Source organism: Talpa occidentalis, unplaced genomic scaffold, assembly GCF_014898055.3.
Source record: "Talpa occidentalis isolate TD23 unplaced genomic scaffold, MPIMG_talOcc4v2.1 talOcc4.14, whole genome shotgun sequence".
NCBI lineage: Eukaryota > Metazoa > Chordata > Mammalia > Eulipotyphla > Talpidae > Talpa > Talpa occidentalis.
This window is the reverse complement of record NW_023601433.1, coordinates 61,698,275-61,725,955: the sequence shown is the minus strand read 5'-3', so window position 1 is coordinate 61,725,955 and position 27,681 is coordinate 61,698,275. Positions and strand designations below refer to the sequence as shown.

Sequence of the window (27,681 nt, the reverse complement as noted above, 5' to 3'; positions counted from 1 at the left end):
AAGTGCATCAAAATCCCCACCAAATATTGAAAATTATTTTTTTAATCAATAGTAAGTCTATTTGAACCAAAAACACTATCTTCTTTTTTTCTCTTGTCCATAACTTTGCCTCTTAAAATCCAAATATTCTACCCCATTGGTATCACCTTCACAAAAATCTCAAAATTTTAAGTCTGCTAAAAATTCTTTAGTTTTAAAAAATTCTTTTCATTCATTTAATTTATCCTAATTTATATCAACATTTTTAATCTCTGACTTATTTTTGTTTTTTTGTTTTGTTCTGTTTTGTTTTTTTAAGTCCATGCTTCACACTTTAATCAGAACCTGTATTGCCTTTCCTCCTTGGATTTTATTCTTAAAGTGTGTTTGTCTCTTTTTTTTAAAGATTTATCTATTTATTTATACAAGCACTGGGGTATAGTCAGAAGCGAGGGAGGGTGAGAGAATTCACCAGAGCCAGAGCAGGGAGCAGAACAGGCAGACTGACGAAATACACTGCTGAGGGGAGCAGGTGGCGGCAGGAGAGGTCTGTGTGCCATATGGGACCCTTGCTGGTGGCGAGGGTCCGCAGTCTCACAATCCAACGCTCAACCGCAGTGCCACGGGGGAGGCCCTGTGTTTGTCTTTTATTCTTTCATATTCATCATTTACATAGATTGTCCTCTTTCTTCCTCACTGTCACTGTTTTTCTATAGATTTGTCTCCTGCGCTATAATTTAGTTCTCTAATTTGCTTTGCCTTCACCTCACCTCTTATTACTCTCCATCTTTTTCATTATCTTCCTACGTTCTCTGAGGAGGGTTGGGGGCACTTGACACTCCTTACCGTGGCCCCAACTGTGTGTCTTCTTTTGTTATACTTACCCTCTGAGCTCCTTTCCAAATCTTGTGTGGTTTTATTTAAAATATAAGTGTGATGTAAAAAATAAAAATAAATAAATAAAAGTGTGTACAAATATATAGGTAGGTATATGTCCCTGTATAAATACTATAAACTGATGTACAAAACATACATGTATCGCACATATATAATATACTACTATATATATACTACAGCCCACACAATTATAATATGTAATGATAGTATATATGGCACTTAATTTTTTTAAAGATTTATTTATTTTTAAGATTTATTTATGCATACAAGAGTTGGGGTACAGGCCAGAGATGCGGGGGATGGGGGGTGAGAGGATTCACCAGAGACAGAGTAGGGAACAGAACAGGCAGACTAACCGAAATACACTGCTGAGGGGAGCAGCGGGCGAGATAGGAGAGGTCTGCTTGGCGTGTGGGTTGCTCCCTGGTTGGCCGGGGATCGAACTTCTGCTGCAGAGGCTGCGGATTGCTTCATAGTGCAGTGCTTAACCCCTTGCACCACCAGTGAGGCCCCTAAAATGTTTTTAAGAAAGGGGGAAAAAAATCACAAAATTCCATAGCAGAAAGGCTTTCCTCTCCCAGGTTGTAAAAATGGAGTCTGCTCAGAAAGAGTCCTCCACCTTCACTGCCAGTCTGGTCTTTTCATAGGCGCTTAATCAGTGAATTAGGCGCATCCAGAAGAGAAAGGGTGCACATCAGTCTGTTTACCTGAGGCTCCTGGCCTCCCCCCAGTCAAGCTCAAGGACTCAAAGATGAGTCTCCTCGCCTCCAGCTCTCCCTCCCGCCTGCCCCGCCCAGCCCCTGCCGCTCTCTGGGCTTGATGTCATTTTACTTTTTCTCTGGTTCACAGAACCCTTAAATGATAATCCTCTTTTATTTTCCTGAACTTCTGAACTCTTCTTGCAACTTTCACCTCAAGTCTTTGGCAAGCAGCCTTATTCCTTTACCTGCCCTTGGCTTGGGGGAAGCTTTTGCCCATGGAGAGCAAAGACCAATGTTTACTAATTCTCTGTGCTTTCTTGATTTTGACAACAAGGATATGCCAGGCTGCATTTTTGCCTTTCCCAGTCTCTCCTTCCTTTTTGCAGACTAAACTTTTCCTTTGTCTCTACTCATAATCCAGCAGGGTTTTTTTCCTTTGCACTCTGGTCTCCACTGTGAGCTACCTCTGTGTTTTCTCCCACCACCTCTTCTTTCTGCTCCTGGGCAAACAGAAACGTCCTTTAATCCCACAAGTTACAGAGATAGTATTTCACTGCCTCCCCACAAGCTGCACCGCAGGAAGGTGCAGGAAGGCCAGGCAAGTTAGAGAACTGCGCTGTACAACCTGTTTACCAGTTGCTGAAGTGCCCGACTCATTAGTAACCAGTAACATGGAATCTCACTGTGTTTTCAATAGTGAGATTATTCCATGGTCTCCCAGTCCCATGCAGCCTACATTCCTCCATCCACGCCCCAGTTAGTCTCCATATTTTATTTGGTTGGCATTGTAATGGCTGGTTTTAGCCACACTAAAATAGCATCTTTTGTAATCATGTTAAATTTCTCACTTAGGTCCTGCTCAGTGTGGCGCAATCGACAAATTGAATCAGGCTCCCGTCTGATCCCCAGATATTTTTTAAAGATGTGTCACAGGTTGTCCTTGTCTGAAGGCTTAGTAACACACTTAATGTAAGAAACTAAATTTTACCATGTCTTCTGAGATTCCAGTCGACAGACTTTGTTCTCTAAATTCACAAGACAAAACCCCTATGTTGGTATATTTTTCAGGTGACAAAACTTTTTTTTTTTTAAAGATTTTATTTATTTATTTATATAAACACTGGATACAGTCAGAAGCACTGGAGGGTGAGAGAATTCACCAGAGCCAGAGTGGGGAACAGAACAGGTAGACCAATGAAACACACTGCTGAGGGGAGCAGCGGGCACGGCAGGAGAGGTCAGGAGAGGTCTGTGCACCATGTGGGACCCTCACAGGCAGCCAGGGATCGAACCGGCGATGCAGAGGCTGCGGGCAGCTTCGCAGCCCAGCGCTCAACTGCTGTGCCACCAGGGGAGGCCCGACAAAACTTCCTTTCTAAATGACTGAGTGATTGCTTCTCTTCAAATCAACCAACAACTGGTGTGAGTCCCTTTTTCCTTTATTGAGTTTCCTTTGTTTCTTATGGAAATGAGAAACTAGTAGCTACCATTTTGAACCTCTGACCTTTTTTCAGTAAGCACAATTTCCCCCTTTCTCCCAAGCTCCACCTCAACTAATCTGATTGTTTCTACCCCCTTTTCTATTTGAGTCTAAAACTCCTTTGAAGAAAACTGTTCCCTCCTAATAATACCTGTTAGCATGCTGTTAGCCAATTGGTCAACAGGTCAACCAAGCAATTCTAGTGGACAATCATTACCAAAAGTGTTGCAGGGCCTCCCTGGTGGCACAAGGGGTTGAGCACCGCACTATGAGGCAATCGAAGCCTCTGCAGCACGAGATCGATCCCCGGCCCGCAAGGGAGCAACCCAAATGGCACAGCAGACCTCTCCTGTCTTGCCAGCTGCTCCCCTCTGCAGTGTATTTCGGTTAGTCTGCCTGTTCTGTTCCTGGCTCTGGCTCTGGTGAATTCTCTCACCCTCCGGCGCTTCTGACTGTACCCAGTGCTTGTATAAATAAATAAATTAATTTAAAAAAAAAACAGCGTTGGCAGATTCCCACCGTGCCAAGGCATGGAATCAAGTTGCACAGAGGCACCCCGCCCCCCATGGCAAAATGCAAAGCACACCTCTGGTGTCACCACCCATGTTGTAACAAGCCACAATATGTCAGGGAGGAAAAACTTTCTTCACCCTCTCAGGTTTGAAGCGTGTAAACTAAACTACCAATAGACAGATTAACAGGAGTATTAACAGGAATTTATAGAAATTGCGAGATACTCAAATAGGTGATTAAAATCAAAAGCAGAAGAAAGGGTTTGGGCTTCAAGGGATGATACATTGTTGGAAAGAGACTGTAATATACATGAGGAGGACTAATGGAAGGTAAGTGTTATTTCAGCAAGATCTGTTTATGCAGATTCATCTCACGTCTCCAGTGACTGGAGTTGTTCTCTTCCTTATATAGGAGGGACCGTAGCACAAAGGGAAATGTATGCCCTGCTTTTATACATTGGACAAGGTGGATAGAGTGAGGACAGAAACTTCCTGTGTCTGTTAATTTTCAGTTGCCTTTAGCTCAAAACACTCCTTATGCTAAAATGTCATATTTTGAGGCAGCAATTCCTGATCTCCTTCAGTGATACCACCAGTAAGTGTAATTAGTGCTGACATTTTCTCCTGACACTTTACATTGGGTTGTGGTTTTGATTATACTTTTTTTTACTTGAGTAAACTGCAGCTTTGAGAGGCTTATTCTTTTCCTTCTCTGATCTCCAAATGACTCAATTCATTTACCTTGTATACTTCTAAAATTTTGTATACTTCTAAAATTTTCCATTTCTTCCCTCCTGAGATCATTCATAGCATTTGCCTCTGCTTTAAAATTTTTTTTTTTACATAGATCCCCTTTGTAGTGAGGACCCTTCAGTTTCTTCCACTAGCCCTGTGAGGAAAAAAGAAAGAAACTGTTTATATGGCAATTCTGGAGTTATTCTTTGAGGAAACGTGAATACCAGTTGAATTGTGACTATTTAGATTTGATCATTTGAGGTCTCAGCCTCCCCAGAGTAACAGTGGGCCAATGTACCAGTCTTCACTGGTACATTCCCATTAAGGGGCCTCCCCGGTGGCGCAGAAGTTGAGCACTGGGTTGCGAAGCTGCCCGCAGCCTCGGCAGCGCCGGTTCGACCTCTCCTGCCACCCGCTGCTCCCCTCAGCAGTGTACTTCGGTCCCTCTGCCTGCTCTGCTCCCTGCTCTGGCTCTGGTGAATTCTCTCACCCTCCCGCGCTTCTGACTGTACCCAGTGCTTGTATAAATAAATAAATAAATAAATAAATCTTTAAAAAAAGAAAGAAACAGAAGGTGAACCTGCAGGAGGCTTACTTTTTGAACCAATAACTAGAACCCACACTATCTGGCTCCAGAGCCCTCTGCCCTGGATTCAGTTGTAAGCTTTCTTTTGCAACCACCTTCTGTATTAGTTCCAGGTGTTCCTCAGAACCTACACTCATCCTCAAGCTGAATTTCCCCAGAGAATTATGAAAACAGCTGGCCTCCCTGGTGGTGCAAGGGGTTAAGCACAGCACTGTGACGCTGTCCACAGCCTCTGTAGCACGAGTTTGATCCGGGGCCGGCCAGGGAGCTACCCACATGGCGCAGCAGACCTCTCCTGACTCTCCCGCTGCTCCCCACCCTGTCTCTGGTGAATCCTCTCACCCCCTACACCTCTAGGCTGTAACCCAGTTCTTGTATAAATAAATAAATCTTAAAAAAAAACCAATTATAATAACAGCAAAGGATAGATAGAATTGGACTTTTAGTGGTGACCTTAATGTAATATATTATATTACATTATATACATTATACATATACATTATACATATACATTATAATGACTTATAATGATGCAAACCTAAAACTTACATTACAACGCAATGTTACTTCAATAAAAAAATTAAAAAAAATACTTTTCTCAAAAGTTTCAATACGAAGCAAATCTGACACTTTTGGGCAATAATGGCAAACTAAGGCCCTACAGAACAACTGATGCTGAGAGTTGGAATTGCCCTTGGACAGAGATTTTTTTCTCTCCCTGGGACAGCATGCAGGCTGTGTCAATGTTTTTACTGATGGTGGCAAGAGACAGGTTGAAAGGTCCTGATGGTGGTGCAGGACATGCCTCAAACAGGGAAACAAAGACACATATTAAGATTCCTTTTATTTATTTATTTATTTTAATGATTTGTTTTTATTTATTTATTTATACAAGCACTGGGTACAGTCAGAAGCGCAGGAGGGTGAGAGAATTCACCAGAGCCAGAGCGGGGAGTAGAGCAGGCAGAAGGACCGAAGTACACTGCTGAGGGGAGCAGCGGGCGGCAGGAGAGGTCTGCGCGCCATGCGGGACCCTCCTCCGGTGGCTGGGGAGAAGCCGGGGATCGAACTGGCGCTGCAGAGGCTACGGGCAGCTTCGCAACCCAGCGCTCAACCGCTGCGCCACCGGGGAGGCCCTAAGATTCCTTTTAAAGGAAATAGTCACAATAGGCAAGTCCACAGAGACAGGCTGTACAGGGAATGAGGGGAAGGAGAGTGACTGTTAATGGTGTGGATATTCTTTGTGGGTTGATGTAAATGTTCTGGAATTAGATGGTGATAATGGCTACACACTCTTGGAATACACTAAAAGTCCACTTTAGAAGGGTGAATTTTATGACATATTTTTAAAAATCTTTGGGTATAAATCAGCTTTTTGAGCTTCCGAGAGCAAATGTTAACTGGGAGGAAAAAGGAAAACTGAAACAGCAGGAAGTCATAGGAACCCCATGTTGGGGTGCAAACAAGGAGTAGCAGGAGAATAGGGGCACCTTGTCCTCACTCTTTCTATTTCTCTTTACAGTTGGTTTTCTCCTGCCACCTTTCCTATTCCATTGTCAAAAAGAGAGTAATATGAATCACAGGAGAAAAAGTAACCAAATTCAACGCTCTTTGCCTTAAAAGTTGTTTCAGACACCAAATAACAGGTAAGTGATTTTCCAAAAGTGCAATCAAGAAATATGTATGGAGGGGACCTCCCTGGTGGTGCAAGGAGTTAAGTCTCAGCACCATGAAACAATCCGCAGCCCCTACAGCCCAAGTTCTATCCCTGGTGAGGGAGCTAACCCACATGGCGCACCAGAACTCTCCTGTCTCACCCACTTCTCCACTCAGCAGTGTGTTTCAGTCTGTCTGCCTGTTCTGCTCCCTGCTCTGACCCTGGTGAATCCTCTCACCCTTCCGCACCTCTGGCTTACACCCCAGCTCTTGGATGCATAAATAAATAAATCTTAAAAAAATGTATATATTTTTCTCCCAACTAAGGACGGGGAGGGATAATGAGAAATCCTGGTCTTGGGAGTGCTTGCCTGCCAAAGTATTATCAAAAGCATGTGGTCCCAATTCAGTTGCCTGGGTCTATGCGTAAGCCTCAAGATGAGAGATGTGAGATGTGTGTGTTTACATAAAACAGGTTCCTTGGAGCCTGATAGATGTTTGCTGCTTTGCAGGATGGGGGATCAGATAGCTGGTTCAGTTACTTGGCGCAGCCCACTTGAGAAGGTAACTGGGGAAGTTAGTGCTCAGGGGGCATCCTTGGGAGACCAAGCACCTTGGATCAGGTGTCTGAACATGGGCAGATAATCACATATCTTCCTTCCCTAACAAAACGAGATACCCATTCCTATTTGGTAACCCTTGTGGAGGATTTGACTTTTAAATTGCTAGCAGACTTTGGATCAAACTGAATACTTGAGGGGGAAAAGCAAATATCCTTTGGAGAAGTTCTGGGGTAGGTTGGACGAACTCCTGCAAGACTCAATTTCTGATTAAACTTTTGCCATCTCCCCTCCTACATAACTCTCCAGAGTAATCACTGAGAGAAAGGTTTAGAGAAGGCCTTTTGGCTCATTATCATGTTTCATGGTGCAATTACGTTGCAGTGATAAGGAACCACATTGATTAATATGTGGGATCATAAAACGTTTTTACAACGGCGCATGAGAGGAAGTGTCCACCGCAGGTTAGGAAGGAACCAAATATTTCAAGTTTGTCATATCTTCTGTTCAGGAGAAGAAAGTTGGCCCAAAGATGAGACAAAAGTGGGGAGAGTCAGGACAGGGAGTGAAGAGAATGTCTGCAAGGAGACAAGGAAAATTTGGGGCACCAGAAAATTGGGATAAGGGACTAAAGCTCTCTTTGGATAAAGAGATTGAGATGTAGTTGCTGTTAATATACATGATTGTAGATTTTTTAAAAATGCTTAACAGTTCACAGCTTCAAAATACTCACAAACAACAACTAAACTAGAATTCAGAGTAGTAAATAAACATAAGACCAGACCATTCTTGGGCTAGACAGGCTCTCCTGACCTCTGCCTGGGGTATCAGAAGAGAGCTGAGTGATCACTTAGAAACTTAGAGTTTCTAATCCTAATGGTTACTATAGTCATTTAAACCTTTTCTACACAGGCTGTCTTCTAAAATCTTGGCCCTGAGGCCTCCCTGGTGGTGCAAGGGGGTGAGCATCAGCACTATGAAGCAATTCACAGCTACTGCAGCATGAGTTCGAGTTTGTTCCCTGGCCAGGGAGCTATCCACATGGTGCAGAAGACCACTCCTGTGTCACCCACTGCTCCCCTCAGCAGTGTATTTCAGTCAATCTGCCTGTTCTGTTTCCCATTCTGTCTCTGGTGAATCTTCTCACCCACCCCCCACACCTCTGGCCTGTACCCCAGTTCTTGCATGCATAAATAAATAAACCTTTAAAAATAAATAAATAAATAAATAAAACCTTGGCCCTGCCTTCTATTCTTTCCCTGTAATTTCTTGGTTCAGGTTCTACGTGGGGTTCCCTCAGATTCTCTTAGGCCAGTCATCCAATACAGTGGCCACTAGCTTGTGTGCACTGCAATTTAGCACCTCTGAATTGAATGGGCTGCAAGTGTACAATCACATTGTAGTTCAAAGACGAAGAAGATGCTGCAAATAATATTTTTAATATTAGTTACATGTTGAAGTGATACTATTTGGGATACACTAGATTCACTAAAAGATTTTTTAAATTAATTTCATCTGCTCCATTTTAATTTTTAAAGAATTGCATCTGTGGCTTGCATTCCATTTCCATTAGACAGAGTTTTTTAATATACTAAAGGGCATTATGAATCTCTAAGAGGAGACTACAGAGTTTTCAAACACATATGACCACTCAAACATTTTTAATTTGCCATCTTGTTCTAGTTATGTATTTATTCTCTTTCATGGCGTTCCCAAACATTATCAAGTCCATTAATTCTCTCAAGCTGCTTGGAGTCCCATTTAGTGAATGATGATAGTTTCATTGCTCTGCATAGGTATGTGCATCCCAGAGAAACTGATTTATTGAAACAAAACAACCTATGCCCTTTGAGGGTGTAACTCATTATTCTGAAGCTTTGACATGGTCCAGATCAGCAGAACGTTCATATACAATAGATAGGCATGTGCTGGTGGTTTTAGTAAAACTAAAATGAAAGTACATTTTATCCTTCACCATATCCTATAGAATCATAGAACTTAAAATCTGGAAGTACCCTAAGTCATATTCTAGTTTTTTTTAATCTTATTTTATTTTACTAGCTTTATTATATAACTTTGGGTGTATTTTATATATGAAGGTACTGATTAGAATGACATATGTCTTTCTTATAAAAACTGCCTAAAAGGATCATACCTAACTCTAAGTCATATTCTAGATTAGAGACCAAACCCCCTGATGCTCATAGCAAACCAAATACTTATTGAGTGTCCACAGCGTGCCACACACTTGTTTTATACTCACCAACAAGCTTAACAAGTTGGGACTATTACGAACAGTCCAATTCCTGGTAGGTGCTAAGAAGATCAGAGAGCTTGAGGTACCTCTTTCAAGTCACATAGGAGAAAGAAAGGGCTGATATGCTTCTCCACTCTTCTTTACTGCTTCTGGGAAGTTGGAGAGATTTGCAAATACATCAGACATAGTATTCCAGCTATTGTAGATAAAAATATACAGTGTTTACACTAGATAAAATGACTCCTATAATATATTCAAAAGTGCAACATAATCATTTAAAACAATTTTAGAGCATAAGCATTATAGTATGGAAATTGGAAAGTGCCAGAAAGAAGCCTTGCTTTATTTTTTTATACTTACAGGTCAAATTTGCCTGTGAGATTTATTTTCGTTTAGTTACATCTACATACTGGAAATCTACCAGATCTACCAGATCTTTTCCAAACTTTAATTTGCGTTTTGTGGGTTTACATACTAGAGCTTCCATTTGCAGAAATAGGAACAAGGCTCACTTGTAAAGAGATTTGAACTTCTCTGATTTCATGATGGTATATTTAGGTGGGATTTCTGCAGTAATGCCTGAAATTCCCATAGCGTTTAACGTGTTGAAGATATTTGGCTATTAATTCCTACTTTTTTTATTCAGGCTATAGAGCAGTATTAACATAAGCACATAACTGAAAGCCTTCCCCCTTCGCTGGGCAGGAGGTGCCTACAGCAGCGGGATCCTGACTCAGAGTACTGGGTTATGCTGCCTCCTGCCGGTCGGAATGAGACTTTGCCCTAAACCCACTAGCAGAAAAACCGCAATTCTCAACTTGATTAATACACACTCTCTTTTAGTTCTGGAACTCTCTGCAGTTCCCGAATTCGGGAATGCCATTCTGAATCATGTAGATGTAGAAGTCTGAATAGAAACCAAACCTTAAGTTCTAAGAGGTGACTTCAATTTCCATGAGAATCCTGCAGGACAGAAATATTATCTTTTTTCTCAGGATCATATACCTGCTGTAATTCCTGAAATAAAACTTGAAGTAATGATCACCTTTTATCAGTACACCTCTTTACTTAACTTTCGGTGCAGTTTAAAACTTCATTTTTGGGGCCTCCCTAGTGGCGCAAGGGGTTAAGCACTGCACTATGAAGCAATCCGCAGCCTCTGCAGCACGAGTTTGATCCCTGACTGGCCAGGGAGCAGCCCACATGGCGCAGCAGACCTCTCCTGTCTCGCCACTGGTCCCCTCAGCAGTGTATTTCAGTCAGTCTGCCTGTTCTGTTCCCCACTCTGTCTCTGGTGAATCCTCTCACCCCCCACGCCTCTGGCCTGTACCCCAGCTCTTGTATAAATAAATAAATCTTTAAAAAAAATAAATAAATAAAACTTCATTTTTGTAGTTTCTCCTTGGCTTTTGTGAAACGTTATTTATTTTTCTTCAATGTTTCAATCTTCCCCCCAAATATATGGGAGGATGTCTTTGCCCTGCCACAGCGTTCTGTCCTTTTACACTTTCTTGTTATGACATCTCCTCCTTGCTCTGACAGCTCCCTCTCCTCACCCTCTACCTCTTCACAAGCAGAACCCTTTCTGCCCTCCTCCAGGCCATCATGCACCATCCTTAGCTCCATGAAAGCTGCTGGGTTTTTTGTTTCTTTGTTTTCATGTGTGTTTCATGCCCTAGCTATTTGAAGGTGGAAAACCACATCTTAAGGCCTCCTTGGTGGCACAAGTGTTGAGAAACAACCTATAAACTTGTCTGCAGCCACTGCAGCACTAGTTGGAGGCCCCTGCCAGGAAGCAACCCACAGGGCTCAGCAGACTTCTCCTGTCTGACCCGCTGCTCCCCTCAGCAGTGTATTTCAGTCAGTCTGCCTACGTCTGGGAAATAGATTCTGTCCCTGAAATTTAGACATACATAGATATATGACCTGGTGAGGGCAGCTTTGTGGGAGGATCATGGAAGCTGAGTCTGACTTGAAAAGAGTTTAACTTAGCAAACCGAGCATTAGTAAGCGTGGGGGAGGTGTTCCCAGCACCCCAGGACAGCAGGCACCATAACAAAGTTGGTACGGCACCCATGATGAAAGAGCGTTGCCCAGCTTTCTAAGGCTTCTCTTCCTCTCTGACCCTTGTCAGGAAACAGGAGATTTTTGGAAGGAAACCCTGCCTTATATTGGGTGTCAAGAGGAGGTTGCAGGGCCTCTCCCCAGTGGCGCAGTGGTTGAGCGCTGGGCTGCAAAGCTGCCCATAGCCTCTGCAGCGCCGGTTCGATCCCCTGCCAACGGAGAGGATCCCACATGGTGCGCACGCCCGCTGCTCCCCTCAGCAGTGTATTTCATCAGTCTGCCTGTTCTGCTCCCCGCTCTGGTTCTGGTGAATTCTCTCACCCTCCCGTGATTCTGACTGTACCCAGTGCTTGTATAAATAAATAAATAAATAAATAAATAAATAAATAAATAAATAAATAAATAAATAAATCTTTAAAAAAAAAAAAAGAGGAGGTTGCATTCTCTTCCCTATACAAAAGCAGTGGTCCCCAAACTTGCAGAGCTTGTCAAAGCATGGACAAACCTATGTCTGAACTCATAGGTCTGGGATAGGGGTCCCAAATTTGCATTTTGAATAAGTTCCTGTGTGAGCTGTTGTGTCTGTTCCAGGGTCCACCTTTCTTTCTTTTTTTTTTTTTTTAAAGATTTGTTTATTTATTTATACAAGCACTGGGTACAGTCAGAAGCGCAGGAGGGTGAGAGAATTCGCCAGAGCCAGCGGGGAGAGCAGAACAGGCAGACTGATGAATACACTGCTGAGGGGAGCAGTGGGGGCGGCAGGAGAGGTCTGCGTGTCATGTGGGACCCTCGCCTGCGGCCGGGGATCGAACCGGTGCTGCAGAGGCTGCAGGCAGCTTTGAGTCCCAGCGCTCAACCAATGCACCACCAGGGGAGGCCCCCAGGGTCCATCTTTGAACCACCCGTGTACTAGAACACAATACAAGGGAGGAAAATGCTGGGAGTAGAACCCATGCCTATTCTGTGCACCATGGGCCACCTGGCACCTAGAAACGTGCCCATGATGTCAAAGGGTGTCCAGAAATATTTAGGTAAGATCTGTTCGTAAACAAGTGCCACAGCAGATAGTATGTGTCAAGTAAAGCCCCACTCTGTCCTCACAGGAGGGCGAAATCGTTCCTGTCTTCACAGGAACACTACAAACTAGGGTAATAAAAACCCACTTTGGGGCCTCCCTGGTGGCGCAAGGATTAAAGGCTCAGGGCTATCAAGCTATCGCCAGCCACTGCTTCAAGAGTCTGATCAATCTCCATCCAGGGATTAACCCACATGGCATAGCAGACCTCTCCTGTCTCACCCGCTGCTCCCCTCAGCAGTGTATTTCAGTCAACCCACCTGTTCTGCTCCCCACTCTGTCTCTGATGAATCCTCTCACCCCACACCTCTGGCTTACACCCCAGTTCTTGTATGCATAATAAAATAAATCTTAAAAAAAAAACCCATTTTGTAACATTTTAATGCATTTTCTTAGATTTTTGAAAAAAAGAAATAAAATAACAGAGTTCAGGCCTGGGTCCCACTTGACTTTCCCTCTCACCCCGACCCCAAGGTCAGCATGCTCGCATTTGATGTGATTCCATCTCCACCTGGTCTCTCTTTATCTTGACATGATGTTTTATTCAAATAACAGTCTGTTCACACATGGTCCAAGAGCACTCAAATAATAAACCAAATAGAATAAGCCAAATTTGTAGGAGCTCTTTACATATTCTGGAAAATGTTCCTTTTTGTTGACTATGAGTTACAAATTCTACTCCCAGTCTGTTACTCTTCTTTTACTTATCTTTTTTATTATACTGAAGTTTTAAGTGCTAATATAATCACATTTATCAACATTTCCCTTTTTCATTTGTACTTTTTGCATCCTAAGAAATTCTTTTTGCTCTGATGACAAAAACTCATATTTTCTCATAAGTGTAAAAATTTCCTTTTCTTTTTTCATGCCTCTAATTATCTTGTAGTTAGCACAATTACATTGCATCATTTTTTGTGTGTAAAAAGGAATAATTTGTTAAGTGTATATATTTTAACTATACCATTTCGATTTATAGTTTGGGTGCATTTCTAATGTTAAAAGTTCAAAAATGAAAGACACACTGGCAACTCTTGACCTCTATGGGTCTCTAGTCTCTCATATTTCAAGAGTGAGGATGAAATATCTGGTGTTCAGGTGGCTGGCATTGGGGTCATACTGTGGTACTAACTAGGCTTGATTTGTAGAACAAGGCAACACCCTAGTAAGGCCCAAGATTTCAGGGAGAAGCGCTGCCAAAGGCAGGACTTGTATGAGTCGATGTGATCTTGGAGCCTTGATTGAGTGTTAATAACAACGGGGCTTATGAGCACTTCACCAGTGATCAAGCAAGATTACATGGGTTGAAAGATGGGGGTCCAACACCATAGGTAGTAGGATTCTCTCCAGGTTTTCAGGTGGAGATGTGGCATCATTGTGCTATGCCTCAGGATGGAATAGTGGGACAAGAGTGTGGAAACAGAGACATCAGTTAGGGGATTGTCTTAGTCCAAGTGGCAATAACAAGATGCTATAGACGGGTAGCTTAAGCAAATGTTTATTTCTCTCATTTCTAGCTACCAAGACATCCAAAATCAAGGTGCTGACAGCTTCACTCTATTTTCTTATTTCTTTCTCTTTCTTATTTTCTTATTTCTCTCTACTATGCCCTCACATAGTAGAGAGAGGGGTCTGATGTCTCCTTTTTTTTTTAAGATTTATTTTTATTTATTTATGCATACAAGAACTGGGGTATAGGCCAGAGGTGCGGGGATGAAAGGATTCACCTGAGAGAGAGTGGGGAGCAAATAGGCAGATCAAGTGAAATACACTGCTGAGGGGAGCAGCGGGCAAGACAGGAGAGGTCTGCTACACCATGTGAATAGCTCCCTAGCCGGGGATTGAGCTCATGCTGAACTCATGCTGCAGTGGGTGCAAATAGCTTCATAGTGCTGAGTCTTAACCCTTTGCTCCACCAGGGAAGCCCTATGATTTTTCCTCTTCTTATAAGGGCACCGATCCCATCAGAGGGGCCTGAACCTCATCTAAACCTAATTACCTCCAAAGTCCCTACTCTAAATATAAGAACTAGGGGAGGTCACATTCAGCCCATAACAGAAATCATTACATGTCATTCAAGCAAATGACATGCAAAATCAGGAAAAACAGGTGAACACACACAAATGGGAAGGGATTTGAGCAACATTCAGAAAAGCAGAAATCATAGGAAGCCTCCAACTTTCCTGGTGCAGAAAATCACCAGGTTTTCAACTTTCCCTCAAATGGATCACAGAATCTCCAGTTCAGAAAAGATCTTAACGTTCATTCAGCACAAGCACCCACGTGCTGCTTGGATCCTCTTGCCAAGCATCCAAAGGATACATTCCTGCTCACTCTCCTTGAAGAAAGCAAAGTACTGTGAAGAGCAGAGGACTGGCTATACTCAAAGAAATTCAAGCCAAGGACAGGATTACATCCAACAGCCAACACGATCCCAGGTTCCAGATGTGGATGCTTTGAGAGTTAAAATAAAACCCATTTTTGCCTCTGCCATTATTTATTTACTATTCCTCATCTTGTATCCTGTGCAAGTTGGGAGGCTGTGTCCACTCCTGAGCCCTTTTGGACACACGCCCAGCACATTACTAATACAGACTAAGTGCCAGACAAGGACAGTAGGATGAACTCAATTTGTAAATCTTTTTCCAAGTGCTTCTGAGCAGAGATATTTAAGGAAGATGGTGTATTTGGGGGCAAAGGGTAAAGTCTGCGGAGGATTAAGCATTGGGAACAAAGGATGTGAATAAATAAATAGCTGTTCCTTTGCTTGGAGAACAGTGAACTCTAGTTAACTCAGGACTTAATGCTGGAGCCAATTCTTATTTAACAAGTTCTTAGAACAGGAAATCATAAGCCTGAAACATACATCTGCACATTCCTGTCTTCTTATCTATCTGTGTCTCTCCCTTTCTCACCTCTCCAGAGAGCTCTCCTCCCCCAGTTAGGGAGAATTTGGCTTCTAATTTATTATTTATCATAATATGACCATGTACAGAGTATCAGACATTCAGGCCAGAGCAGACACAATTACACATGATTCAGAAAAATGGAAGCGATGTCCCCAAATCAAGATAATCAAAACTCTTCATTTATTATCTTGTGGAATGTGATGGACAAGAACCTGGAAATGATGGTGATGGTTGGGATAGAAATCTAGTTAGAAGGTTAAGTACAGCTTCCCTTAAAAGAAGAGGGATGGGCCTCCCCGGTGGCACCAGGGGTTAAGTCTCAGCACTACCCACAGGGCTCAGGAGACCTCTCCTGCCTCGCCCGCTGCTCCCCTCAGCAGTGTATTTCAGTAGATCTGCCTGTTCTGCTCCCCACTCTGTCTCTGGTGAATCCTCTCCAAGCCCCTCCCCGCACCTCTGGCCTCACCCCAGCTCTTGTATGCATAAATAAATAAAATAAATCTTTTAAAAAAATAAAAGAAGAGGGACTAGAATGTTCAAGTTAAAAGTGGATCCTCAGTGAGCTGGATACCTAGGTCTCAGGATTTGGGAGGGGTGCGCTTTATCTTTTTTGAAATTATGTGCAAAACTTCACTCATTTTAATCGGTGAATAGAAAGAGACATGAAAAAGCCAAAGAAGAAAGTCATTCCCCCCCCCAGTGTTATTTTTCATGTATCAAAATGATAAAGGAAAACAATAATTTTACAGTCTTGAGAGTCTCTGAGTGCAAACAATGAACTCTGCACGTTCCAGTTATAAAATGAAACACTTCTGTGCTTAAGAAAAATGGATCCACTGGGAAAAACACCCTGGCACAGCAGAATCTTAAGGAATGTGGCAACATTTTGGGAGGTTGAACCAAAATTTCATAAGTTTCATTAATTGTATTTTAATGGGGGTACAACCCTCGATCTGGCCACATTGGGGTGTGTGCCTGTCCATCTTCATCAGATAGATGCTCCCCACATCAACATTTAGATCGAATTCCAATTCTTCATCCTGCCATCAGGCAATGGTTCAATGACCTGTTCTAAGCTCAGCCAGAGTCACACACAAGGCGCAGGTCACCAAGGGAGCCCCTTGTTTGTCATTTCACAATGAAATGTGAGGTGGGCAATGGGATGAGGTATCACTCAGGAGACCCTCAGCGAGGACTGCAGCCAGCTTAACTATGGTAGACTGCAAAGACTGTCCTTAATTTAGAAATAATCAATTCACTCCTTCTGAAAGTAAACACAGATGTGCCAATGTCATGATTTGAGTTTCTTGTGATTTTTTTTTATTTGCCAAAAAAGCTAGAGTTTTACTGAAAATTGTAAAAGACCACTGTTGAAAATGAATGATGATTATAGACATTACTGCAGCACTAATGAATTATTAGAATAATAATGCATTCCCTATGGTTCAAATTTCTCTTCCAAGCACTACTTCTGTTCTTCCACAGCACTTGCCCTTGCCACCGTATTGTTTATTTTGAGGATCACAGACTCCCCCCGGCCCCCCACCCCAAACGGCTGGTGAAAGCTAGGAACACTTCTCCCAGAAATACACAAGGTTGCATCTAATTCCCACTCCTCACCCTAAAAAACAAAACCAAAAAATAATCCCTGAGACCTCAACCTAACACTTTGTATTACAGCAATTCTCTTTCATTGATTGGGATTTCATTTAATTGGGATCCAGATACTGACAACAGGTCTGCAAACTAGTAATTGCTCAAAGATAAGGCTTATGGTTGATCACACTTTTTAGGCAAGAGGGGAGGAGTCAGAGAAATGATATTTAGAAGTAGGGAGAAATCACATTTATGTCGTGCCAGAAAAAAAGCTATTGGCCCTCTAATTGTTTCAATTTTGTTGGGATTTGGGTCATTTAGAAATTTCATAGGAGTTAAACTGATCTGGAAAGATGTGGTTTGAAGAATAAGCCTACACACAGGCGTGGAGAAAATAGAGACTCAAGGTGCAGTCTAAAGTTTGCCTTAGGGGGCTCCCTGGTGGCACAAGGGGTTAAAGCACAGCACTGAGAAGCTGTCCCTGGCTTCTGCAGCAAGAGTTCGATCTCCAGCCCACCAAGGCGCTACCTACATGGTGCAGCAGACCTCTCCTGACTCACCAGCTGCTCCCCTCAACAGTGTATTTCAGTCAATCTGCCTGTTCTCCTCACTGTCTCTGGTGAATCCTCTCTCTCTCTCTCTCTCTCTCTCTCTCTCACACACACACACACACACACACACACACACACCCACACACCCTGCACCTCTGCCTACACCCTACTTCTTCTACTAAATAAATAAATACCTAAAAAAAAAGGTAAAGATAAGGAGACACAGTCTACAAGGAGCTCATGGCTTTGGGAGGGTGGGGAGGGGCTGTAGAGGTGTTACAAGACAGGGAGAGGGGCAGCCCAAACCCTGCAAAACTGCCTATTCTAAATGGGTTCTGCCATCCACCGCATCAACACAAAACATGAGACTTTAATGGGAAGGAACTTTAACACAATTAGAAAACAATACAGGAAAGGCAAAGAATCTAGTTTCTAAATCAAGCACCCAAAGTACCTGTCCCCTTGTGGGTAAAACTCCATCCAAATGGGATTGACCCAGAGCAAGGCCCCAAAGCCTGCCACAAGTCTAAAGCATCTTCCAGTGGGGACTCACAGAAAAGGGTCAGAAACAACCAGACAAGCTCGGAAGGAAAAGAGCAAAATCAAAATCAAGACATAAGCTGCCATGGTCACCTCTCCGCGGGTCTCTCACCCACATCTGTCTCATCCAGTCTACGACCAAAAGGCAAGCGCAGGTTCTTCACGCCTCTCTCGGCTCCATGTGCCTCCTCCAGGTCTCCTCCAGGCTCTCCATCCTGCTTCCTTCCTTCTCAGTCTCCTCTGCAGCTTCTTCTCTCTGCTCAGCTCCACCCTCCATTTGGGTGGGTCAGGGAACCTGGAACCTCCCCCTTTCCCGGGGACCACCCTGTTACAGAGGGACCAATAGGTACATGAAATAACTCAGCATGACTCCATGAGGACTGTCTCAGGCACAAAGGGGCATATATGGCTGTGTTGGTGTCCTGTTGCTGCTGAAACAAATGAGTGACTTAAACTGAGTGACTTAAAACAACACTGATTAGGCCACCCTGGTGGCGCAAGGGGTTAAGATGCAAACTATAAAGAAATCCGCAGCCACTGCAGCACAAGTTCTATTCCCGGCTGGCAGACCTCTCCTGACTCGCCCACTGCTCCCCTCAGCAGTGTACTTCGGTCAATCTGCCTCTTCTGTTCCCCACTCCGTCTCTGGTGAATCCTCTCACCCCCTGCACCTCTGGCCTGTACACATAAATGAATAAATCTTAAAAAAAAAAAAAACAACAAAACACCGATTACTTTATGGTCTGGGATCTCAGAAGATCAAGGTGGGTTGGCAGGACTGTGTTCCTTCTGGAGGCTCCAGGAGAGAATTCATTTCCTTGCCTTTTCAGGCTCCTAGAAGCTTCCCAGTCCTTGGCTCATGGCCCCAGATCACACTGGCCTCTGCTTCATCATCACATCTCTTCATGATCTCTTGCGTCTCTACTCATAAGGATCCTGGTGATGATGTTGGTCCACATAATACAGGATAATCTCATAAAAATCCTTAATTTAATCCCACCTGCAAAGTCCTTTTTGTAGCATATGCATAGATGGGTAGGATGTGGACATCTTGGTGGTAATGGTCGCATTATTCTGTCTACCAGGGAAGGTTGTTCCCTTCAGAGTAGTCAGAAATCTCTCCACAGAGAAGCCATTTAGAACAGAACCTTATAAATTTAGGTCTTATTTGTTAGAAGTGGGGAGCGGGGCAAGGTGGTACAAGCAAAAAAGTGGCACTTTTTTTTTTTTAAGATTTATTTATTTATAAATACAAGAGCTGGGGTATAGGCCAGAGGTGTGGGGGGGTAGTGAGAGGACTCACCAGAGACAGAGTGGGGAACAGGACAGGCAGATTGACCAACGTACACTCCTGAGGGGAGCAGCAGGCGAGTTAGGAGACGTCTGCTATGCCATGTGGGCTGCTCCCTGGCCAGCAAGGATTGAACTCGTCCCGGGATCGAACTCGTGCTGCAGTGGCCATGGATCGCCCCATAGGTTGGGTCTGAACCCTTGCACCACCAGGGAGGCCCCCCAAGAGTGGCACTTTTGAGATGCCAAGTGGAAAAATAAGTGGTGAGCCTGGAGATCTGTAAGTGCTCAGCATGGCTGTGTGAGTGGAAAGGGGAACAGGGGTGTGGAGACTAGTTTGCAGAGAGAAACTAGAAGAGGCTTGTGGTTTTTTTTAAACTGTACTAGGGAATCTAGTACAGTTTAAAATCTTGAGCTATTATTTACTCGACCAGTGCTATTACTTTAGTCTGTGCTATTACTTCCCTACATTTTTCTTTAAATTGACTTTTTTTTCCCCTGAAACAATGATGGCCATGAAATCACAGGCTTTATGTGTTAGTTGGATCTTTCCAATGTGTTAAGATTAATGCATAGCTATAAAATGTTCTTCCAGACACCACCTAAAATCAACTGGGCACACCTATGAGTGATTACCATACTTGAGAAATGGAGTCAGAGGTGATGGAAGGCTCTTAAAAATTTTAAGCAGGGAAAGAAAAGGACCAGGTTTGCCTTTGATAAACATCTTTGCTGCAGCATTGATCACTTCGGACTGATGGAAACAAGTGAAAGTCACAGCAAAAAGACCACAAATTGGGATACTTCCACAATAGTTAAAGTGAGAAAATGAACAAAGACAGAAAAAGTGGGAATGAAGGGGAGGGTCTGGCTATGAAAAATATCAAGGAGGTAGGAGTTGATAGTAGTATAGGCTGGAACAAGGGAGGGGTTGGGGTTAAGTGCAGGCTTTTAGGATGTGCAATGCAGCAGATAATTGTTCACTCACCAAGAAGGGAGTCAAATGGGAGGGGGGCAGGGTCGGAAGGAAAATTATTACTTTGGTCTGGAACATGCTGAGTTCAAAGTGTTTGTGGAACACTCATGTAAGTTAAATGTCTGTCTGGGACTCTGGGGCATCTACTAGAGCAGTTCTGTCCAGGAAAAATATACTGTGAGCCCCCTATGTCATTTTAAATGGTCAACTAGCCACATTAAAAAAAATTACAGTAATGTAACCAATATATCCAAAATAATATATTGCAAGATGAATCAGTACAAAAAATTTTGAGGTCCTCTCTGGTGGTGCAGGGGTTAAGACACAACCTATGAAGCTATCCGCAGCCACTGCAGCACGAGTTTGATCCCTGACCAGGTTGCTACCCACATGGCACAGCAGACCTCTCCCGACTCGCCGGCTGCTCCCCTTGTTAGGGGGAAAAGAATGTTGTAAGGGCAGGAACTGGACACGGTGCAGGTTTTCTGATCCCACGCAGACCGGGTAAAGGAGGAGTCAGAGTCCTCAGTAGTTTTGCAGGTTTTTTATTTGGGGTTCACCAGGCATATGGCAGGGGGTACTGGCTGGGGGGCTGGGAGGCTGGCAGGCCTCCCAGCCCCCAGCAAGTCTTCACTCTATCTGAGCTCTCTGGAGTTCCTTCTGCTGCTTCTCGGCTGCCGCTGCTGCTACTGGTGCTGCTGGTGCTGCTGCTGCCGCTGCTATTGCTACTGCTGGCGTCCCCGTGACGCCGCCCTTATAAGCACAGTCTTAGCTCAGCTGAATCCCATCTACCTATGCCCACACCCTATTCCAGGTGCCCGCCATTAGGCATGCATTCAGGACAAGGATCCATCATCTATCCTGATGGTGGAAGGGCAGAAAAGCCTGATATTTTCTTTACCCTACAGATGTCCTAAGGCTGCTCTATAACACCCTCAGCAGTGTACTTCGGTAGATCTGCCTGTTCTGTTCCCTGCTCTGTCTCTGGTGAATCCTCTCACCCCCTGCACCTCTGGCCTGTACCCCAATTCTTGTATACATAAATAAATCTTCAAAAAAATTTTTTTGAGATATTTTACTTTTGAACACCTGAAGGGCAACGAGGAGCCATCAAAAAAAGATCAAGAAGTAGCCAACGTGATTAGGAGAATGAGGGAAGAGCAAACCTCAAACCTAGAGGGTTTTAAAAATGAGAACATTTAATGCCCTCAAATGCTGCAGGGAAGCCCTCAAGGGTAGTCACCAGGCCCTGAACTTAGCTCCGGTTAGAAACTTAGCTTGACCACGGACAGCTGGGCGTACTGCTGCAGTCTGCTGGCAGGCCCACATGGCTGCCTAGCCCACCTCTGAATTCTCTTGAAGTTTCCAGCCCATTGACATCATCACACCTATTACCTGCCCGCTTGGTACTCTCAGCCTGCCTCTGTGAGCCAGGGAGACCAGAGTCTCCTCAACTCCAGTGGAGGCAGGGCACAAGGGAATTAGGCAGCATGGGCAAATGGGAATTTATAGGCAAGGAACAGGGTGCAAAGACAGTGGATAGAAAATAATAGGGATTCTGATTAATCTGATATTACAGGGTTTTCAAGCAGGTCAAGGTCATATATTACCCGGGAGATGGTAGAGGATGAGGAATCTGATCACATCGGTGTGTGTGTAAGGGGGGGGGGGGAGGGAACGGGGGGGGGTTTCTTGCTAAAACTAGAATTTATAAGAAAAGTACACAGAAGTTTCAGGAACCTGAATAAAGATCAGTCAAGCAAAGAATCTGTACCACAATTCAACCCATTACAACTGCCAGATATAACTTGTAGTGGGGTTGGTAAATTTGTATTTTTAACAAGCCCCCCTGGGTTGTATTAACCACCTTTCATGCGGAACTAGCAGGACAAAGAGAACCCAGGGGAGATGGGATTCTGATGTGCCCACTAGGGAAGACTCATAAAAAGGTCGGTGGGAAAAAAAGACTGGGGAGAAACAGAGAACAAAGTAATGTGGAAGGAGAGGGATGTGTTTAGGGGAAACACAAGAGTGGAGAGGGACAAGAGATCTAGTGGACTTTTTGTCCCCCCCAAGGTTGTATGTAGACTAGCTCTAGATGAATCGGTGAATTGTGGCTTAGTCAAGAGTCTAGAGCCTCTGTTCAGAATTGACTTGAATTGTTCTGGAGCTGCTAATAGCTCCTACTCTGATGCTGCAAAGATTACTGAGCCCCCCACTGGTGATGCTAACCTCCCACAGACTCAGCAGAGTTCAATCTCTTAATCACCAAGCTTTTCAATTTTGAAACTCTGCAGGGCTCTGTCCAAGGTCTCATCCACTTTTTCCCTGAACTCTTCCTCTTAGATAATCCGGGGCTTCAGACTCTATTTACATGCTGATGGATCTACATTTGCAAGTCAAGGTCAGAGCCCAACCCCCATAGCCAGATCTTGATTTACCAATTGCTTTTTGCTGGTATATCTGGTAAGCACCTGAAATTTAGTATTTCCAAAACAGAACTCCAGAACTTGTTTGCCTTTCAGTAGTTCTCATTTCAGTTAGTGCCATCACTACACATCCAGTTTCACCAAACTAGAAAATTGGCAGTCATTTATGCTTTTTTCCTCCAGCCAAACAATCACTTCAAATCCTTTCTTTGATTGGCATTCCAGCCACTGCTACAGTTCAAGTACACGGTCTCCAAGTTTGACTATTACAATTACCTCCTAACTAGACATGTGGGCGGTTTTCCCTCTGGGAGAGGGCACACTTTCAGATATGGTCAGTCCTTTTCAGAAACTAAATTTGTGAAAAGCAAACCCAACAACCTCTTCTAATTGTGCCATAAATAAATTGACACACACTTCTTCACTTACGGCCCTAACCACCTTCTCCCTAATTTCCCAAAATTTCTTTCTAGTGGTGATGCTCTTTGCTTAAAAAATATATATATATTTAAACAGGGAAAAATGAGGGAAATAAAGCTTCTTGATCCCCTCCCCGCTCATCCAGGAGGTCTGGAGTGTTACCTGGGGATTGTGTGTACAGGTGTCTTCCGGTAATTCAGAGGCAAATTCAGGTCTGTCAACCTCAGGGTTATGCCATTCTTATAAAAGTCCGACATATTATAAACAACCAGGTTTGTCCGCTCTTTCCCAACCTACTGTAGAGGTGGCGAAAAAGGACACAAAGGGGAAAAAGTAGCCGGAGTCAGCCGGCTGTTGTAGGCTGCAGCCCCTGGTGCGTCCTCACCTGGATGAAAACTCTGGGGAATCTTGAAGCAGAAATATTAAGCATGGAAAGAGCACCTGCGTAGATTAAAAACCCGATAGCAACTAAAAAGACAGTTCAGCTACCAAAAATATTCCTGCCCCAAAACACATTTGGAAAATACCGAACCACTCTAGCAAAGTTTGGTCGGCATCCCTCTACGCTTCCCCATTTTAAGGGAAGCCCTTCCAGAACTACCATAAAGCAAAATGTTTTCCTATTACATCGGTAATGCATTCGAAAGTTGCAAAGAAACCTGAAGTCATTTCGCAAGCCACAGCACCCCACCGATGTTCATGCAAACACATGCAGCCTCAGGCTGCCATGTTTACTTGGACATGTGCACAGCAAACAATGTAACTGAGGGACCTTAAGCTCTCACTTTCTACCCACCAATTAAACGTTCCAGAAACTTTGCGGGACATGTGCACAGTCACTAAGGCTCGTGTTATCGCCCAGGCCGGGCTGAACAATAGCAGGAGACACGGTGGCTCCTGTTATGAAGCAAACGCGCCCTTTGCATTCGAAAAATCTTTTCATTGCAGTAGTGGCGGCTTTTCCTCTCCTGCACTGGTTTTCAAACCGTTGCCACGGTCATTGTCCTGCAGTGCAAACGCCGGGAGCGCTCGGGCTGCAGGTACCAGCGTCCTGCAGAGCGCGGCGCGGCCGAGCCCGGCCGGGTTTTGGAAAACATTCCCGGCCCTTCCAGCGGTTCGAGGAAAGTAGGTGGCCTGGGCGCCAAAGGCTGCTGCCAATGCAACTCGCAACTTTTGAAATCAATCCTTTTTGCATCATGCAACGGATGCCACCGCTCCTCGGGCTTGCAACCCCCCACCCCTCCCCCGAGACCAATCATTGCCGCGCTCGGGCCTGCACATCGCCCCCGCCCCCTTCCCGGGCCGCACGCAGCCACCGAGCCGCTCCGGCCGCGGCCCGCCGCCTCTTAAAGGGAGGTAGCCGGCCCTTAAAGGCCCCTCACGCGCGGCGCACGGCGGAGCGCGGCGGCCCCGTTCCCGGCAGGGGCCCGCCGAGCCAGGCCGAGCCCCCGCGACGCCCAGGCGCGGCCCGGGGCCCTCCGCCGGGAGCGGCATTTTTATTCAGGCGACGCTTAAGGGAGCCCGGCCGCGCCCGGTGCATTGTGGGAGCGGCCCGCGGCCCGTTTTCGGGAGGAGGAGGCGCAAAGCGAACCGGTAAGCGCCTGGCTTAGGGAGGGGGGGCGAGACGCCAGGCTTAAAGGGGAATATTCGTCCGCAGGCCCATGGCGGCCGTGCGGAGCCCCCTCCGGGCCGCCCGGACCCGCCGGGAAGCCGCGCGCGGCCGGCGCTCTCCAGCACTGCCTGGAGAGGGGCAGAGCCAGGGCTTGGTGGGGCCGCTTTAAAAAAGAAGCACCGCCCGCGCCGCCGCCGCCGCGCGGAGCCGGGGAAGGCGGGGGGGAGCAGAGGGCGGGGGAGGAGTGGAGGGGGAGGGCGGCGGCGGAGACGCAGGGGTTAATTTTTTCGCCCGCCGACATTTTTGCGCGGCGGCGGCCGCGGCCCGCGCACGCGGCGGGAGAGCCCAGCCCGGTCTCCCGGGCTCGGCGCGCGGCGCCTCCGGGCCCTCCCCGCCCCCCACGCGCGCTTCCCTCAGGCCCGCGGGGGCCGCCTGGCCCGGGGCGCCCGCGCTGGGGCGGGCCGGGGTCTCGCCGCGGCCGCTTGGCGGTGCGTGGGCCCCGCGCCGTTCCCGCCGCCGCCGCCGTCGAGCGGGCGCGCGGGCGGGCATGGCCCCGCCGGCTCCAGCCGCCGCGTCAGCCCCGCCGCGACCGGCGCGCCGCGCCGCACAAAGACCGCGGCCCGGGCCGGGTCGGCCTTGCAAGGCGGCGGCCTGAGATTTAAGGTGTCCCCGAGCTCGGCCTCCGCGCTCCGGCCGCCGCCTCGACGTGCGCTTCATGGCGGGCACCTGGCCCCGACGCCCTCGTCGCGGTGGCCGCCCCTTTGTTTGTTTTCTGGGCTTGGGGGCTTGGGGGTAGGTAGGTACCGGGCTGGGGCTGCACCCTCTCCCCCCCCCCCCCTCACCCCCCCCCCAGCTTACCGCGCTCCCCCAGCTGTGCACCTCGCTGTGCACACACGTTTAAAACAATTTAAACGTGGCCGCCAAGGAAAGAGTTAACTCCTCTTTAAATATTCATGGCATTGTTTTAAAGGTGTAAACGTGCGGCTGCTAGGTTGAGGTGGACTCGCTTAGGATGCAAATGTCCTGCCCCAGGTCGCTGTGAACTCTTAGCACCCCCCCCCCACTGGCACCCACCTTTCTCACCCCCCACCCCCCTCCAAATATGTATGAATTTATTTTTTCTATGGTTCGAATGTGTGGGTGGCTTGTCGCCTTCCGTTCCATTTGGAATTTTAAGTCCTGAGTGCTCTCTGGACTGATGGTGTTTTAAACTTTTTTTCCTCTACAGAAATTTGGGGAAATCTGTTTCAAGGAAAATTAGTCCTCCAAATTCCCCTCCCGGGTTTGTTTTCCTCTTTTTTTTTCCCTTTTTTTTTTTTTTTTTTTTTTTGCATGGGGATTGGAAGTAGAAAAATAACTGAGTGACTCGTGAGTTGGATTTTATTTTCCTGGTAGGAGTGAGGCGGTGTTGAACGGGAAGCATTTTGGAAGGAAAGGACTCTTGTTTTTTGTTCCAAATCCCTCCAAGTCTAAGTGCTTTTAGACTTTTCCTAACTTTAAAATGGCTTCAAACCGCCCCTGTCGGTAACTTGCTTTGCTCTGCTTCCGCCCGCTTTTTGATCAGGTGGTTTTATTGGGATTTTGGAAAATTTAACTCCTGTACATTTGTTGGTTTCAAACAGAAATCATTACTCATCCCAAATATGTTTTTGGTGAAGACAGTTTGGATTACTGCCCAAATTCGAGCTTTGTGAGATTTATTTTAAATGAGTGATGTGCTTCCCAGGAGACTGAAAACTAGAAATGGGAATTATGTTTTTAAGTCATAAATTTTATAGGGGAAACTGACTCTAAAACTTGGGGTGTCTGTAATTCCATGCCCAATAAAGTATCATTCTGGAGGATTATAAACCCTTAGAAGCATGTGTTAAGTTTTTGGCTTAGCCCTAATGACTTCAACCTTAGAGGAACTTGTTCCAGAAACTTCTGGTGGTACCGAGTAACCATAAATGCTAGTGATTCAGTAAAGTTTAAATTATCGTTTTAGTTCTGCATTGAAAAGCAGTGAGCAGTAGCATATTTTGTCAATGATGTGTGTGTACTGGTTTGTTGGGCGGGATGTTTGCTTTCTAGGAAATAACACTACATTAAAACATCAGAGAATTTTCCACTGCTCTCTTGAAAATGAACCTTGCTGAACCAAATGAGCCATTCTGGTTTTTAAGTTGTGTTCTTTAGTGAGGATTCCTATTAGTTTTGAATCTTGTATACTTTTGGGTCAGAGTGAGAATAGGTTTTTCTAAAATGGGATTTAGCATCATGAAGAATTCATTTCCATCAGTGTCCTTTCCCCATCACCCCGCACAATTTTATTAGTTTTTTTTTTGGTTCTGTTTGAGCTAGCAAAAGAAATCAAAAGGTTGTTATTTCACTGGATTTGCAGTTCTGCTCCCCAGTCTGTCTCTGGTGACTCTTCTCAACCCCCCACCCCCCATCTCTGGCCTGCACTCCAGTTCTTCTATGTAAAAAAAAAAAAGTTATTCAGAAAAGTCACTTTACCAGGAGGTCTAATTTCTACACATAGTCCTTCCAGGTTGACAGATGAAGTGCCTAAAAGGAACTTTGGGTTCTGTGTCATTCATGTCAGCCTGCTGGTCACCCCTCCTTCTTCAGAGGAGCACTTTCTCCTTACCCTTTGGATTCTCAATTATAACAACACTCCAGACACCAGATCTTCCTAGAAGATATCTATAATGGTATAGTCATGTTTTAAAATGGCTTGTTCTAGTTTATGCATCACTGTCACAAACTGTTGTGGCGCTAAACTGCCCCGTCCTTGTGGGCTTAGTTTTTCTCACATGTGCTTTTCACTGTAGTCAATTGGTACCTGGCAGGTACTCCTGAGAACACTCTTAATGG

At 45.2% G+C, this 27,681-nt stretch overlaps 1 protein-coding gene and 1 long non-coding RNA gene across 6 annotated transcripts in view; one reads left to right on the top strand and one right to left on the bottom strand.

Moving 5' to 3' along the window:
- Positions 1 to 1,143: 1,143 nt before the first annotated feature.
- On the bottom strand, positions 1,144 to 25,728 carry LOC129145776 (uncharacterized). Its single transcript, XR_008551808.1, has 3 exons — positions 25,681 to 25,728; positions 9,370 to 9,512; positions 1,144 to 1,388 (listed from the first exon to the last, which is right to left on the bottom strand). It is a non-coding gene; the product is annotated as an uncharacterized LOC129145776 (long non-coding RNA).
- The window catches only part of SEPHS1 (selenophosphate synthetase 1), a 23,505-nt gene continuing 20,338 nt past the window's right edge, over positions 24,515 to 27,681 (top strand). The window contains exons 1-2 of one of the 5 annotated variants that reach the window (XM_054695095.1): positions 25,497 to 25,614; positions 27,347 to 27,518. The gene's annotated coding sequence lies outside the window, so the exon portion shown is untranslated. Of the gene's footprint in view, positions 24,804 to 25,496; positions 25,619 to 25,679; positions 27,519 to 27,681 lie in introns of those variants that run through there. The other 4 variants (XM_037510622.2, XM_037510623.1, XM_037510624.2 and 1 more) reach the window with 4 other exon arrangements.